Raw genomic sequence first — 13934 nt, 5'->3', positions numbered from 1 at the left:
CTCCTGTATTTAGAGTTAGTGGCTGAGTGCCCATGTGCTCTGGATAACTGATGGGCTTGAGCGTCCCCACAGAGTCCTCACAGGGAGCTGAGAACTATGGTGTGAAGCACAGATGGATTCTGAAAGATAGAGGACCAGCTTGCAAGTCAGCTAGCAGACCAGCACTGTCAGATCCAACCCCCGGGGCTTGAGACAGATAGGATTTTGTGTAGTTATAGAGAAGATGGGCCCAAATGGTGTGGAATAGAAAAGATTTATCATAAGTTAGTCAAGGGCTTATCTTGATCTCCAAATGTTCTGAAAACCATATCTACTCTCTAAATATAGTGTCCATACAGAGCTCAAGAAACATGTAAGTATTGAGATTTGACATGAGCCACTTTCTCATTCAAGAAAAAAATATTTATGGCTCCCAAGATTTCTACATCTGTCCAGACACCCAACTCAGAAATTCAGCAAATAGGTACATATTTCTGGTCTATCGTATGCTGGTACCCGTTACACAGTCCTGTAGAAAAAAATAGCTCATTTCTTAAAACAAAACACTATATATCACAAGATAAGAAGGTCTTCATGAATACAGCAAAGACTTACTAACTTCAAAGATAAACTCTAGGATTCATTTTGTATTATTCTAGACCTTGACTTTGGAAGAAGAGTTAGCAAACATTTCTGAACAGACTGAGATAGTAATCATTTTCGAAGCCCAGATGGCCTCTGTCACAACTAACCAAATCCACCAAAATCCTCTGGAGACAACATGTAACAAATCGATGCAATTGTGCTTCAGTAAAACTGAGACTGAACTCAGGATGTGGAAGCAAGAGGGCTTGAACTTGAGGTCAGCTTGTGCTTTTTGGTCAGACTATCACAAAATCAAGGGGAAAAAAAGTAAGAAAATGCTTATGTAGAGAAACACAAGAACTGTCACCAAACAAACAAACAAACAAACAAAAAACCCTCCAAAACTAGACAAACAAAAAAAAATTGTCTCAGGGCCATTGAAACTTGAGTTATACATTTATGCTTAACTATAATGCCATTTAAAATTCCATCAGGCATGACCAAGAAAATCAAAGGAGACTGAGTGTATACAAACAGAAGCAATGCTTTGAGAAGCTGGTGTGTCATTAAGTTTTTAAATGCCAGTAGAATTTTTAGTAATGAGTGTGTGTGTGTCCCTACACAGGCGCATACACACCACCCAACCTTAAATGTTGAAGAGTAGATTTTAAATAGTTTATTTATTTTTACTTTTATTTGTGTGTTGGTGTTTTGCCTGCATGTGTGTCTGTGTGAGGGTGTTGGATCCCCTGGAACTGGAATTACAAACAGTTTTGAGTTGCCATGTGGGTACTGGGAATATGAACCTGGCTCCTATGGAAGAGCAGCCAGTGCTCTTAACCGCTGAACCATCATCTCTCCAGCCCAGAATAGTAGATTTTTTAAAGGGCAAACTGAAGAGCAGAATTTCTAACTGAAACCAATCCATCCCTAACTGACTTAAGCATTTCTATGTAATCATCTTGTTTTGTGCTCTTCCCAGCTGAAACCCGAGTCCCTATTTATTCTGGCAATGTCAATAATGGTTTAATGCCCATCAGTCACTCTGGCACCACAGTGCCCTAGCAACCCCATTAGCAGAACTGCAGTATTGTGGCAGCTTCAGCTTCTCGCAGGACAAACGATGGGCATGAGCCGAGGGAATGTGGTGATGATCTGCAGAGCTCATGCTGTTGCAATTTTGCCGTCTGTGTTTATCAAGTAGATCTATGACTCAAACTGAGAAGGACACATAGACCCTGAGCAGAGATTTCTGCTTGGTACTTAGGAGACTTGCTGTGTGGTCAAGAAAACATGAATCTAAGGGGATCAAGGAGAGGGTGACTGAGGGTCTCAGAGTCACTGTGGGGTTAGTCACACATAGAAAGCAATTCAGAGAGCCCTATCTAAGTCCACAGAGATAGTAAGTGCCAAGCAGGGCATGATGTCAGGACGCTCTCACTTTGAAGTCTTTGAAGAAGTTCATGCCTCTGTACCATCCTGCTCTTTTTCTTAATCATGGGCTGTGGCAAAGAAGCCATGCCCTGTGCAGACTTCTCTCCACGAGGGGTCATGCTAGAGTGGATAATAACTTGAGCATTGGAGTTTGACCATGAGAGTTTGGCAGCTAGCTATGTTATTATCAGTCAATGACCTTAGGCAAGTTCCAAATCCTGTAACTCAGTTTTCCCAAGAAATAAGTAAGGTTAATGGCACTTCTGATGCGAGGACCGAGAAAACACAGGCAAAGCAACAGTACAAGCACTCTCTATAAACAACTCTGCTCCCGTCTTTGTGCCATGACACCCTCCTGCCAGCATTTGCACAGATTCTGATTGCATTGACATAATGGATGTCAGGACCAAGTTATTTGCGTTTGAAGTATCACTGCTGACTCTTTGTGGGGCAACCTCAGAAAAATTTCTCAGTTGGTCTCTATCTGGGCTCCTTCACATGTAAAATGTGGATTATGGTGTTACCTGTTCAGTAGGATTTCTGTGAAGATGGCTTGAATTCAACCTTTCTGGATTTAATGTAGTTAACCTAGCTGACTTACTGCCTGAACTTTGCAGGTGCTCAAGATATTTTCGTAGCTTTTGATTGAAGTTGTTATTATTATTATTATTATTATTCTGATTGCTTGGTAGTGAAGAGACACCCACACTCAGGGCCATATTTGCTCTGATGACTTTGCACATATCCTTCAGCCAAATGATGCTCTGTAGACTCTTAAGTCAAGCTGCTTGACCTTAGCTGCAGTAGGCCTTTGTATTCCAGCATTAACCCAGAGCATTCTCTACTCTACTTCCATTATTAAAAAACAAAACAAACAAACAAACAACAACAACAAACCTCTCTGAAGTGAAGCCCCTAGCTTGACTCTCAGTTAATGGCTCAAGTAAATAACACAGAGAACAATCCAGGTCTAACTCACAGATCATTTTATTTTTCTTCCTGGAAAAAAAATCGAAATCAGTCCAGAGAAATTTAAGATGCTCCCTTGGTATGTTAGTTAGTTGTTTCTCATGGTAGCTATGAGTTCTATTTTTTTTTTTTTTTTTTTTTAGCGAAGGTGCCACTTAACTTGTATGGCATAAAAGACAAACCACTAACATCCTTTCTGTGGGGGCTTGATGATGTGATACCTGATCCTTACTTTATGAAAGAGGTACACTCCAGTCTTATGTCTATCAGAAGAAAGGCAGCTTCACTTGCAGACAACAGTGCCGTGTTTGCTTGCAGAGTCCTGGTTTCCTGACAGGCTCACTGCTTGTTTGTTTTTCTTGCTTACGGTAGTGGAAAGTCCTAGGGACTTTTGATCCTAACAGGGGGCTCCTGGGATCTGGAGTCTGTCCTGACTATGGACAGGATATAAAGCAATGTCCTGCGATGAGGTTATTCAATTGACAGAAATTGTGAGTTGAATTTTCATAGTATCTCAGAGATGAGTTTATCACTCTGATTTCATGAAAAGTTATCTTTTAATTATTTTATATACAAATGATTGCTGAGTGTCAGGGCGGAACATTTGATTTATGAACTTCTTTTTCTTTCTTTTTTTTTTCCTAAGCTTTAAAAATCAGCATGCAAGTTACTCATGGGAGAGGAACACTCCATGTCCAAACGCTTAGCACAAAATATGTCCTCCGTGTCCCTACCACTATATTGTTTTTATGCATTCCTTTATGTGGTCAGTTTATTTCCTTCACGTACTCTTGCTTATCACCATCATGTAGACCACAGGATGGCTTAGCACAGAAGGAGAGCTGACGGTTCTCATACTGACTGCTGTCTGTGGCGATGGCAGCTCGAATCCACAGGCGACGGAAAGCTGTCCAGTGTTAAACATCTTACACTACTACGAAGATTCTGAGCTGTATAGCAGCTGTGGCTGTCATTCCACCCAAGGAGCTGAATGCAGACCTGGGGCTGCTCCAGTGAGCACTATGCCTGCTGCATGAAGATCTGAGTTTGGGTTCCCAGAACCCGTATAAAAAGTTGGAAGGGGTGGCCTGTCACTGTATCCCTGGCACTGGAGGACTGCGCTGGGTGGGGACAGGTGGATTACTGATGTCCATCAGCCAGCCAGCCACCTAGCCAAGTCAATGAACTTGAGGTTCAGTGAGGGAATTTGTCTCAAAAAAAAAGTGGGGAGATTAATGGGGGAAAAGACAGTTAATGTCTGCCTCTGGCTTCCACACACATGTGCACACTTACATTTACAAGTACATTCACACACACACACACACACACACACACTATATATATATATAGTACACACTATATATATATATATATATATATATACACACTATATATATATATAGTATCTATATATATATATATATATATGTATATACCGTACTGGTGGGTTAAGGGCAAGGAGGGGTTTTGTTATGAACTCAGGAGTAGAGAAGGCCGTAACTGATATGGTGATTCCTTGTCAGTATGGGCTATAGATTTGCTAAGCCCTTTGTTCTGTGCTATGCAAGTGACCTATGCTTCCCAGGTGGCTTTCCTTCTTGTGTTTTCTTTGATAATTTGTCTGTCTACTATATGGGACAGATTGATAATATGGACAGGCATCTGAGTCATGCTAAGTGCTGTACAGATTTTCAGCCATTTTCCTGGTCATTCTCATTTTATCTTTAAATGACCCAGGGATGTGGGCAGCATACGACTTTCCAGTTCCCCAGATGAGGGAAGTATTGCTTGGAGACCTTAAGTGATGAGTGCTGGATTCCACTCCCGAATGAAGTTTTCTGGCTCTCGGCTCCCTTCATTGCTATTCATCTTTGCATGGATTACTTTTTGCTAATGAGGTTGGAAGGTTGATTTTTTATCATGTACAGATTTCTTACCGGGATGCTAAAGAAATGGAAGCTAAAGAGTCAGGGATCTCCCAGAGCCCTTATACTCTCTGTTAGCTTTCTTCTAATTTAAAAGCAAATTATAATAATTACACCACCATAGCATAGAACTATAATCTGATAAACCCTCTCCTTGCATCAATTTACATGAGTATCTGATCCATGGCGTCTCTAATCCTTTTTGCAAGGTAAATATTTTCTTCATCATTTCACAGATAACATTCAGATTCTAAAAGGTTAAAGTAACTTGTCTAAGCTAGTCGGAATCAAAACTAGGATTTGCGACTGTTATATCTAACTTCACCTATTGCTCCTCCTTTCCCTTGCTCTGCCATCAATGGAAGACTTTGCAGGTGCCATGACATACATAATGTTAACCTTTTATGCAAAGTGCATCATCTAGTAAGTTAAATGTGAAGGTGCTGGACTTCCAGCCAAATGCTGGAATCAGTGACAATCCATCTCTGCAGATGGGAGGCGGCTCAGCCAGCTGTGTCACAAGGGCCAGGGGACTGAAGGAGTATCCAGTAATTACTTGAAGCATAGACTGTCTACCCAGGACAGGCCTCCAGAGAGCTGGAAAGCAGTACCACCATCCTGCATCAGGCCAAGAAAGATGCCTCTTGGGTAATGTCTGTCACCATGGATATACCACAGCAGCAGAGGCACAAATACCTCCCCCAAATTCACCCCCAGCAACCACATTAGGTGGAACGCTTGGGTACCACGTGGGAGTTCATGACTACATAGCTAAAATGGCCCTGTGTAGGCTTGTGGGCCTAAAACCCATCTTTGCTTATAAATCTTAAGCTGAACAAGCCCAGATGATCTGATTTTTACTGTGCAGAGTATTGATTCAGTCCCTAGAAGACGAGGGGTAAATGTCACACTAATGGGAGTGGGGGGTGGGAGAAAGGGAGTAGATAAATGGCTCTCAAAATGTCTTGGCCTTTGACATGCCCCCCTGGGGTACACTAAACAGACAGATGTGAACTTGAGCTGACCAGGTTGCACAGCCATTCAGATGGAGCACTTTCTGTTTCACTGCAGGAGAGTTTGCTGACTCAGGGACAAACATTAATCTCTGTTGGTGATGTGCAGAAAATAGCTCAAAGAAACCTGCCCCCTGCCCTGGCCTCTCTGCCTCATTTCTCCCCGGCTCTGCAGAAGGGAACTATTATCTTCAAAAAAGGTTGTGTGAACTGATTATAAGTCAGCTGTGAGGTCTAAATTGCAAAGTTTAGAACCATGTGATGTCACACCTGAAGAGGATAGGGAGGGAGGTGGCGGCTTCTTGCATGCTCTTTATTTCCAGCTTCAGTAAACTGGGCTCCATAGAGGAAGCAACTTGGTCAAGGTGAAGAGTCCTGAAGCCAGCACCTGGGCTTCCTTGTTACTGGCTGCATCAATTAGGGTTTCTATTGCTCTGATAAAACACCATGACCAAAAGCAACTTAGAGAGGGAAGGGTTTATTTCTTCTTACAACTCTCAGGTCCCACTTCATCACTGAGGGAAGTCATGCCAGGAACTCAAGGAAGGAACCTGGAGTTAGGAACTGATACAGAGGTCATGAAGGAATGCTGCTTACTGACTTGCTCCACATGATTTTCTTTGCCTGCATTTTTATTTTTTAATTTAATTTATTTTCTAAACTTTATGTCAGTTTATGTACTTTAAATCCCCAGGGTTCCTCCTCTCTCTCCTCCCACCAGTGGCCCACTGGTTCCCCTCCTACCCACTCTGCTCACCAGGCACCCCATATGAAGACCAAGCCTCCTGTCTCCTACATGTATGCAGGGGACCTAGGTTCAGATCATGCATGCTCCTTAGTTGATGTCTCAGTCTCTGAAAGCCCCCATGTGACTGGGTTAGTTGTCTCTGTTGGTCTTCTTGTGAGGTGGTCTTGTGTTGTGGTCTTCCTGTCTCCTCTGGCTCCTTCCATCTTTCCCTCAGCACTTCCACAGGACCTCCAGAGTTCTGCCCCCTACTTGCCTGCAAGCATCTGTCTCCATCTGCTGTTGGCTAGAGCCTCCTAGAGGACAGTCAAGTTAGGCTCCTGTCTGAAAGTATAGCAGAGTATCATTAATAGTGTCAGGGGTTGTTCCTTTACTGTGGGGTGGGTCTCAGGTTGGGCCAATTATTGTTTGGATTTTCCCTCTCTCTTTGTTTCCTCATTATTCCTACACTCCTTGTAGGTAGGGTAATTTTTGGATCACAGGTTTTGTCAGTGAGTTGTTGATCCCTTCCTTACACTAGTACAGCCTGGCTAGGAGGTGGTTACCTCAGTCTTCTTCCCCCCTCACCCCTCAATCCCCCATTAGGAGTCTCAGCTAGAGTTTCACCCATATCCTCCCAGGAGCCTACCCTGTAGCAAGCCTCCAGCTTAACCAAGAGCTTTCTATCCCTCCCCAGTTTCCCTTCTTGTTCCCAGCCCTCTCACCCCCACCCCATTATCCTCCCATCTGATCCTCACCTGTTTTACCCTTCCCATTCCATCTCCTGCCCAGTTCCCCCTCTTTATCCACTTCTGCTTGTCTATTATATTTCTTCTTCTGAGTGACATTCAGGCACCCTCCCTTCGGCCCTCCTTGTTACTTAGCTTTTTGGGTCTCTGGATTGTAGCACACACCCCAGTACTACCTACTTAGGAGCAGCACTGCCCACAGTAGGCTAGGCTTTCCCACATCAACCAGTAATGAAGAAAATGACCTACAACCTTGCTTGTAGACCAATCTTATGGAGGCATTGTCTCGATTAAGAGTTCATCTTCCCAAATGACTCTAGCTGTGTCAAGTTGGCCAAAACCTAGCCGGATCACTGACACAGAAATCTTCTCTCTACATGAAATTGTCTTGCCTATGTTCCTAAGAAATAACTATATATAAGCCAGTCAGATGATGTCTTATCTGTGTGATTTCCTTTTATAGGAGACAATATGTGCATAGGATATATTTGGCTGCTTTTAACAGTGGCTTAGGAGCATAAAGGCATCATTTATTTACTGCTCCAGAATTCTCAGAGTATGCAGCTCCAAGGATTGATTCAATGCCTTGCTGATGTCAGGGCTGTGAGGCTCACATCTTCATGAGTGTCTTTGCTATTTCCTTAAGGTAAAAGGGTTGCCACCACAGTTCAAAGCTCGTTTTCTTCTCCTCAGGATAGTTTTCTGGGTAGAGAAAGGGAGAGAGATGGTGGACGGCCTTTGTCTCTCTCCATGTTTCCTTTATAGTCTGCCATAATTTATTACTCCAAGGCCTCTGCAGGATGTCTTATCTGCTCCCCTTCTCCTTGGATTATCACTGGCAAAGGAACCAGATGAAGACAGCATCTTAAGTAAGCTACGAGTTATCCCTGAAGGTTGGGTATGGAAGAAAATTTTCAGAAAACATTTCAACACCTGAATAAAAGCTCAAAACAAACAAACAATAAACAAAAGCAAGGTTCTTCAAACAAGGAAGAAAAGAAAAGAAAGTTAGTGGGATAGGGTTTACCACATGAACTACTTTTTTCCAAGGTAGATGTGATCTCATAGTTTTAGCTACAGCACTATCTCTGCTATCTTAGATTAGACACTTAAGCATCCTAGCCCTTGGTTTCTTAATCAATAAAATTAAGACATCATCAACACTTACTTTATAAGACATTTATGAGGATTAAGTAAGATCATGCATAGGGAGGCTGGAGAGATGATGGCTCAGTGGTTAAGGGCATTTACTGCTCCTGCAGAGGACCCAGATTTGGTTCCTAGTACCCACATGGTAGCTCACAACCATTTGTAACTCTAATTCCTGGGTCTCTGGCACTCTCTCTGGACTCCACAGGCAACAGGCATGTGGTGTGTATGCATGCAGCTAAAGCACTTATACACATAAAATAAAAGCAAATGAAGCTTAATAAATATAATGCATAGAAAGGCTCAGCAAAGTCTCTGGCACATTAGGATCCATCAAATATGAGTTTATACCTATACTTTATTTATATTTACTTTGTACAATAAGGAGTCAACATTTATTCATTGGCCTCTAGTTAAGAAGACATATAAGTCTTTCCCCTCAAGAGACACACATTTTCATGAAGAAATATAAGAATCAAAGACCACTGCTCCTCAGCCTTCATTTCTTTGTCAGGAATTAAGGGAATTCCAGAACTCAGTGTACTTGTTTTGTTTGTGAAACAGGGTCTTATGTTGCCCAGGCTGGACTAAAACTTGCTTTGTGGAGACGATGACTTTTGACTCCTCACTTCCTGTCTCCAGTTCCTAGTACTGGGACCACAAGCATGCAGTCTGCATACCTGGTTTATGCAGTGTTGAAAAACTGAATCCAGGACCTCAAGCGTGCTGGCTAGGCACTTGCATCCTTAGCCTCAAGGACTTAACAAACTCTTAGTAAGTCTCCCAGCATTTCTTTCTCCACAATTCTGCCAGGCCTACTACCAAAACCAGGATTAGATTTGTCATGCTTTCTGTTCTGTTTGTATCAGTCATGCCGGCAGTCCTGTATCTCCCAGCATACCCCTTATCACCTATACTCTCACATGCAACGATTTGCCTCTTTTCCCTTCAAGCCTTCTCTGAAAGCCATTTACCTTCTTTCTGTAACCAAACTTGTTCTCCCTGAAGAGTGTTACCTATCCGTCCAGGGTGAACTGTTTTCTCTTTCACTCCCTGTATGCCAGTGCTCTCGGCCCTAATGAACCTCCCCAAATGACTCTCCCTCTCTCTTGACTAAAAGATGTCAGATTTTAGTTATTTGTCACCAGGGTCTGTCACTTCCTACTCATTCTCACAACAGAAATCCAGTAACCTCTGGGTCATGATGTTTTGGTCCTTTAGGAGTTCAGCTCCAGGATTATTGTCATATTACAGCACCATAATAGTTCTCAGTGGTTTCAATACTTCAGAGTGCCTTGGCCTCTCTGTTCCTCTGAGCCTTCTCTAACAGACATTTGATGAAAGTGTCTCTTACTGTCCTCTTCCACTCACAACATTCATCACTGAACTTAGATTTTATGGCCAGTCATCCGAATCACTGCACACAGCATTGATTTTCTTGTGCTTCCTCCTTTCTTGGATTCCCTAATGCTGGTTGCATTGGCTTTATCATCAGTCTGTCTTTGCATCCTACAGCTGAGTCTGAGAAACACTGTCAGGTTGCATGCTGGCCCTACTAAGTTCCCAATCAAGGACCTTCAAGGGCTCTTTGTGATGCCAGTCATTGTGTTTTATTTCCTTGGTCCATTTTCTCTTCCAGGGATGATGATTGTGTCTCTTATCTACTCTTCACCTCTTCTGAGGACCTCGTTCCCAGGCCAACACTCTGACTTATGAACTAAGTTCCGCTTTCCCTAAGAACAGCAGGGGCAATCAGAAGGGGGCATCCACAGCTTCTAGCTCCGTGGCTACGTGCTGTGCTGTCATCTTTGAATCTAGGGAAGGAACCTAGTCGTTTGCACATCAGCTCTCATCACCTCCCATCTCCCTGGGATATCACTTCAAAAATTCCCACCTTCTATCCAATCAACAGGTTTTTTTTTTCTTTTTATGGATTTTTTTTTCTCATTATCACCCAAAGTGCTGCAGTTTCATCAATGTTTCCCTTCAAAGATCTTTTCTCGTCTCTTTAAATAAAACCCACTGAATCCAATCCTCTCTGTCCATTCTTCCTAGAACTAATTTGAACAGGTTTAAGTCCTAGTCCACTTCAGAAGCTTATTCTTGCCTAGGCCACTAATAGCTCCTATGTGTTCAACTTGGTGGTCAGACATTTCTGCTCAGCATCCTGACGAGGTCACTGCAACCATTTTCATTACTCTCCCTTTCTCCTCAGCACACTGTACTCATTAGACTTTTCAGCTGCCACTGTCTCCCATTTCCAGTTGCTGTCCGCTGTCTGTTACTTTTTTCTTTCCATCCTGAGGTTCTTTAAACACTGGGATACTGAAGTGCTCAGTCCCATGCTCTCTCTACAACCACCCAGGCCTTTGGAGAACTCACTTAGTCTTTACTTTAATATTTCCCTTCTGGCTGATATTGCTCTTGATGGATCTTCGGAACCCAGTCACTTCATCCCACCTCTCCTGCTGCCATCTTGGCTCATGTTGTCAGCATCACTCACTTGGCATATGTTATAATGGTCCCCTAACTGATTGTCATGATTAAGCGTGTTGGAAGGAGATGCTAGGGTAGAGAGTTAGTCAGGGCAGATCTTTCAGAACTTAGGCTTGGAGTGTGAAGTGGAACCCACCATATGAAGAACTGCAGACAGAAGAATGAGAGCATGTGCAAGTGCTAGAGGAGTCACTGAGTCAAGAAAGTACATAGGGCATCCATATCTTGGGATCACACAATGTAAATAACGCATTAAGGGTATTTGTGCTGCTTTACTAGGCTACAGGGGAAGAGGACATGCTCAGTCCTGATACAACTTGATGAGTTGGGGTGGATGGGAAAGGGTGCTCCCCTTTTCTAAGGAAAAGGGAAGGGTGGAACTGGGCGTGGAGGAGGGATGAGGCTACAACAGGATGTAAAGTGAATAAAGTAAAAAGAAAATAAAGTTATCATAGAAAAAAGAGTATTTGTCAGAGGAGCAAAGAATAAGAGATTTGACTCATGAGTTATCTATTTTACGTTCAAAATTTTGAGTATTCATTTTATTAATATGCTATTAAAGTACAAATCAAACAAGACACATGGGTCCTCAAACAATAGATAAAAATAACTGTTTTGCTAGTAGAGTGTTTTAAAAGCAGAGTTTTATTTAGCAATTCAAATTTCCCTTTCTCTTTGAAACTATAATAAGCTCTGCCATACATAATTCAGCAGCAATTTGAGGTTAGGTGGAGGCTACTCCCTTTAGATGAGATATCTATCCATCCATCCATCCATCTATCTATCTATCTATCTATCTATCTATCTATCTATTTATCTATCTCTATCAGTTTTATATGCTTTAAAAATACTCCCGTGTGTGTGTGTGTGTGTGTGTGTGTGTGTGTGTGTGTGTGTTCGTGCATGTGGAAGTGCCAGAGGAAACAGAAGCAGGTGTTCGATTTCCTGGAGCTGGAGTAACAGGTAGTTGTAAGCCACTTGTCATGGGCTTGCTTAGGAACTGCATTCATGTCCTTTGCCAGAGCAGAAGGTACTCTTAGCCACTAAGCCCTCTCTCTATTCTCCTTCTTCATGTGCTTTGGTTTTCCACAGCTCCTGACACCTACTTCCTATCCATGCCTGACTGGCTTGACCCATGTGTGTTACTTATTATTACTGAGCCTAGGAGGTGCTGAAATTTTTCTTTTGAAAAGTGTGAACTTAGAGTGAAATAAATATGTGGAGTAGTTGCAGGGAACGAGAACTCAGAATACTCCCAGGAAAATTTTTCTAGCATAATTAGTACATTTAATTTCCATGTATTCAGGCAAGAAAGAAAAGCTAGGAATGGCTTCTTCATCCTGGGTTAATTGCTGAATAATATGATTATCCATGTCAGGTCCTCTCTTTTCTACATTACTCTAAGCAAACACAATCTGATCATGCACCTTGTTATCACATTGCCTCTCCTGCTGAGAGGAAGGATCCTGTGTGGGGGGAGAAAACCATCTAGCGAGTGAGGGGGTTTGGTGCGTGCCTGCTATCTGGAAAGCAATTTGGCTATCCCATACTGGGAACCACAGACTTATGGATTCCCTGTCAACCCACGATTCTGTTTCTCGGGACCTCTTTTGATCAAACAGCTGGCAACGCAGACAAGAACATATACACCAAGATATTCTTTCCTGGGTCATTTATGAACTTGAAAAAAAAAAACAACAGTCTCTGGAGCTTCCAAACTGAAATGATTTTGACCCTGTAACTACAGCACATTATACCCACAGACGTGCTAACAACCACCTTCTAGTGGTGCTATGATGAGTACTTTTTTTTTCTTATTGTTGATATATTTTGAGGGTACTGTTCACATTTTTCCAGGGCAAATGTGAAGTATTTTTATATTACTTTATTTATTTATTGAACAAATATTAATGGCTTCCTTTTCTCTGGCAGTACTGGGAATGGGATCTAGGGCCTTGCATGGCGCTTTCTCATTGAGTTACAGCCCCAGGTCTGAGGAAACATTAACAGAGCATCTACCTGTGCTACATGCATGACACATAGTGGAAAACTTCAGCAGAATTGACAGAACTCCTTCAGGAGCGGACAGTCAAAGGAGTTTGATAAGCAACAGGCACAAGGTTGTCTAATAACAAATACTGACGTGTGGCATGGAGGAAGAGCTTGTCATAGAAAGATGAGCAGGGTGACCATGTTTGTTGGGGACAGGGGTCAGTAAACTATGGACAAAAGCCTTTTGACTTATCTCTATTTGTCCTGCTTAAAGAGATGCACATATTTATTTAAAATTCAGTTGATTACAGTGGTTGCCCATACTTATGGGTTATAGTGTAAGAAATATATATATATATACATATATATATATATATATATATATGACACAGAATTATCAAATACAGATAATTCTCATTCCTGTGTTAGGACCCTTCACATTCCTTTCTTCTTTCTCTCTCCTTCCTCTCTGAATCAGGTCTCATTGTGTAGGCATGGGTGACTTGGAACTTGCCTTGAAGACTAAAACTGGCCTTGAACTCACAGAGATCTGGGTGCCTCTGTTTCCCGAGTGATGGGATTAAAGATGTGCACTACCACACCCAGCTTTTTTCAGTCTTTATAAAAAACAGCAAATCTCTGCAAACTATAGCCACCCTCCTGCACTCTAAAACACCAGAACACATCCCTTCTATCTAGATGTATTTTTGGAAAAAAAAAAGAAAGAAAGAAAAAAGAAAGAAAGCACAGACTTAAAAAGGGAGGAGGAGGAAGAGTCAGTGAAAGCTATATAGCAAAAACCCTGGAAGGTCTGAATTAACTGCTTGCAAGTGAAATATGTACTCTCTGGCTCTTGGCAGAAAAAGTTGGTGAGGTGGAGGTTAAGACATTGGGGCTAAATGTGTAATGAAATGACATT

General features: G+C 42.2%; 1 protein-coding gene across 14 annotated transcripts in view; it reads left to right on the top strand.

Moving 5' to 3' along the window:
- Positions 1 to 13934, top strand: part of Sv2b (synaptic vesicle glycoprotein 2B) — a 169298-nt gene that overhangs the window by 104530 nt on the left and 50834 nt on the right. The gene's annotated exons all lie outside the window — the stretch shown is intronic.

This window comes from Meriones unguiculatus, chromosome 14 (genome assembly GCF_030254825.1).
Source record: "Meriones unguiculatus strain TT.TT164.6M chromosome 14, Bangor_MerUng_6.1, whole genome shotgun sequence".
Taxonomy (NCBI): Eukaryota; Metazoa; Chordata; class Mammalia; order Rodentia; family Muridae; genus Meriones; species Meriones unguiculatus.
Note: the sequence above shows the minus strand (reverse complement) of the source record. Positions and strands in the feature narration are given on the sequence as shown.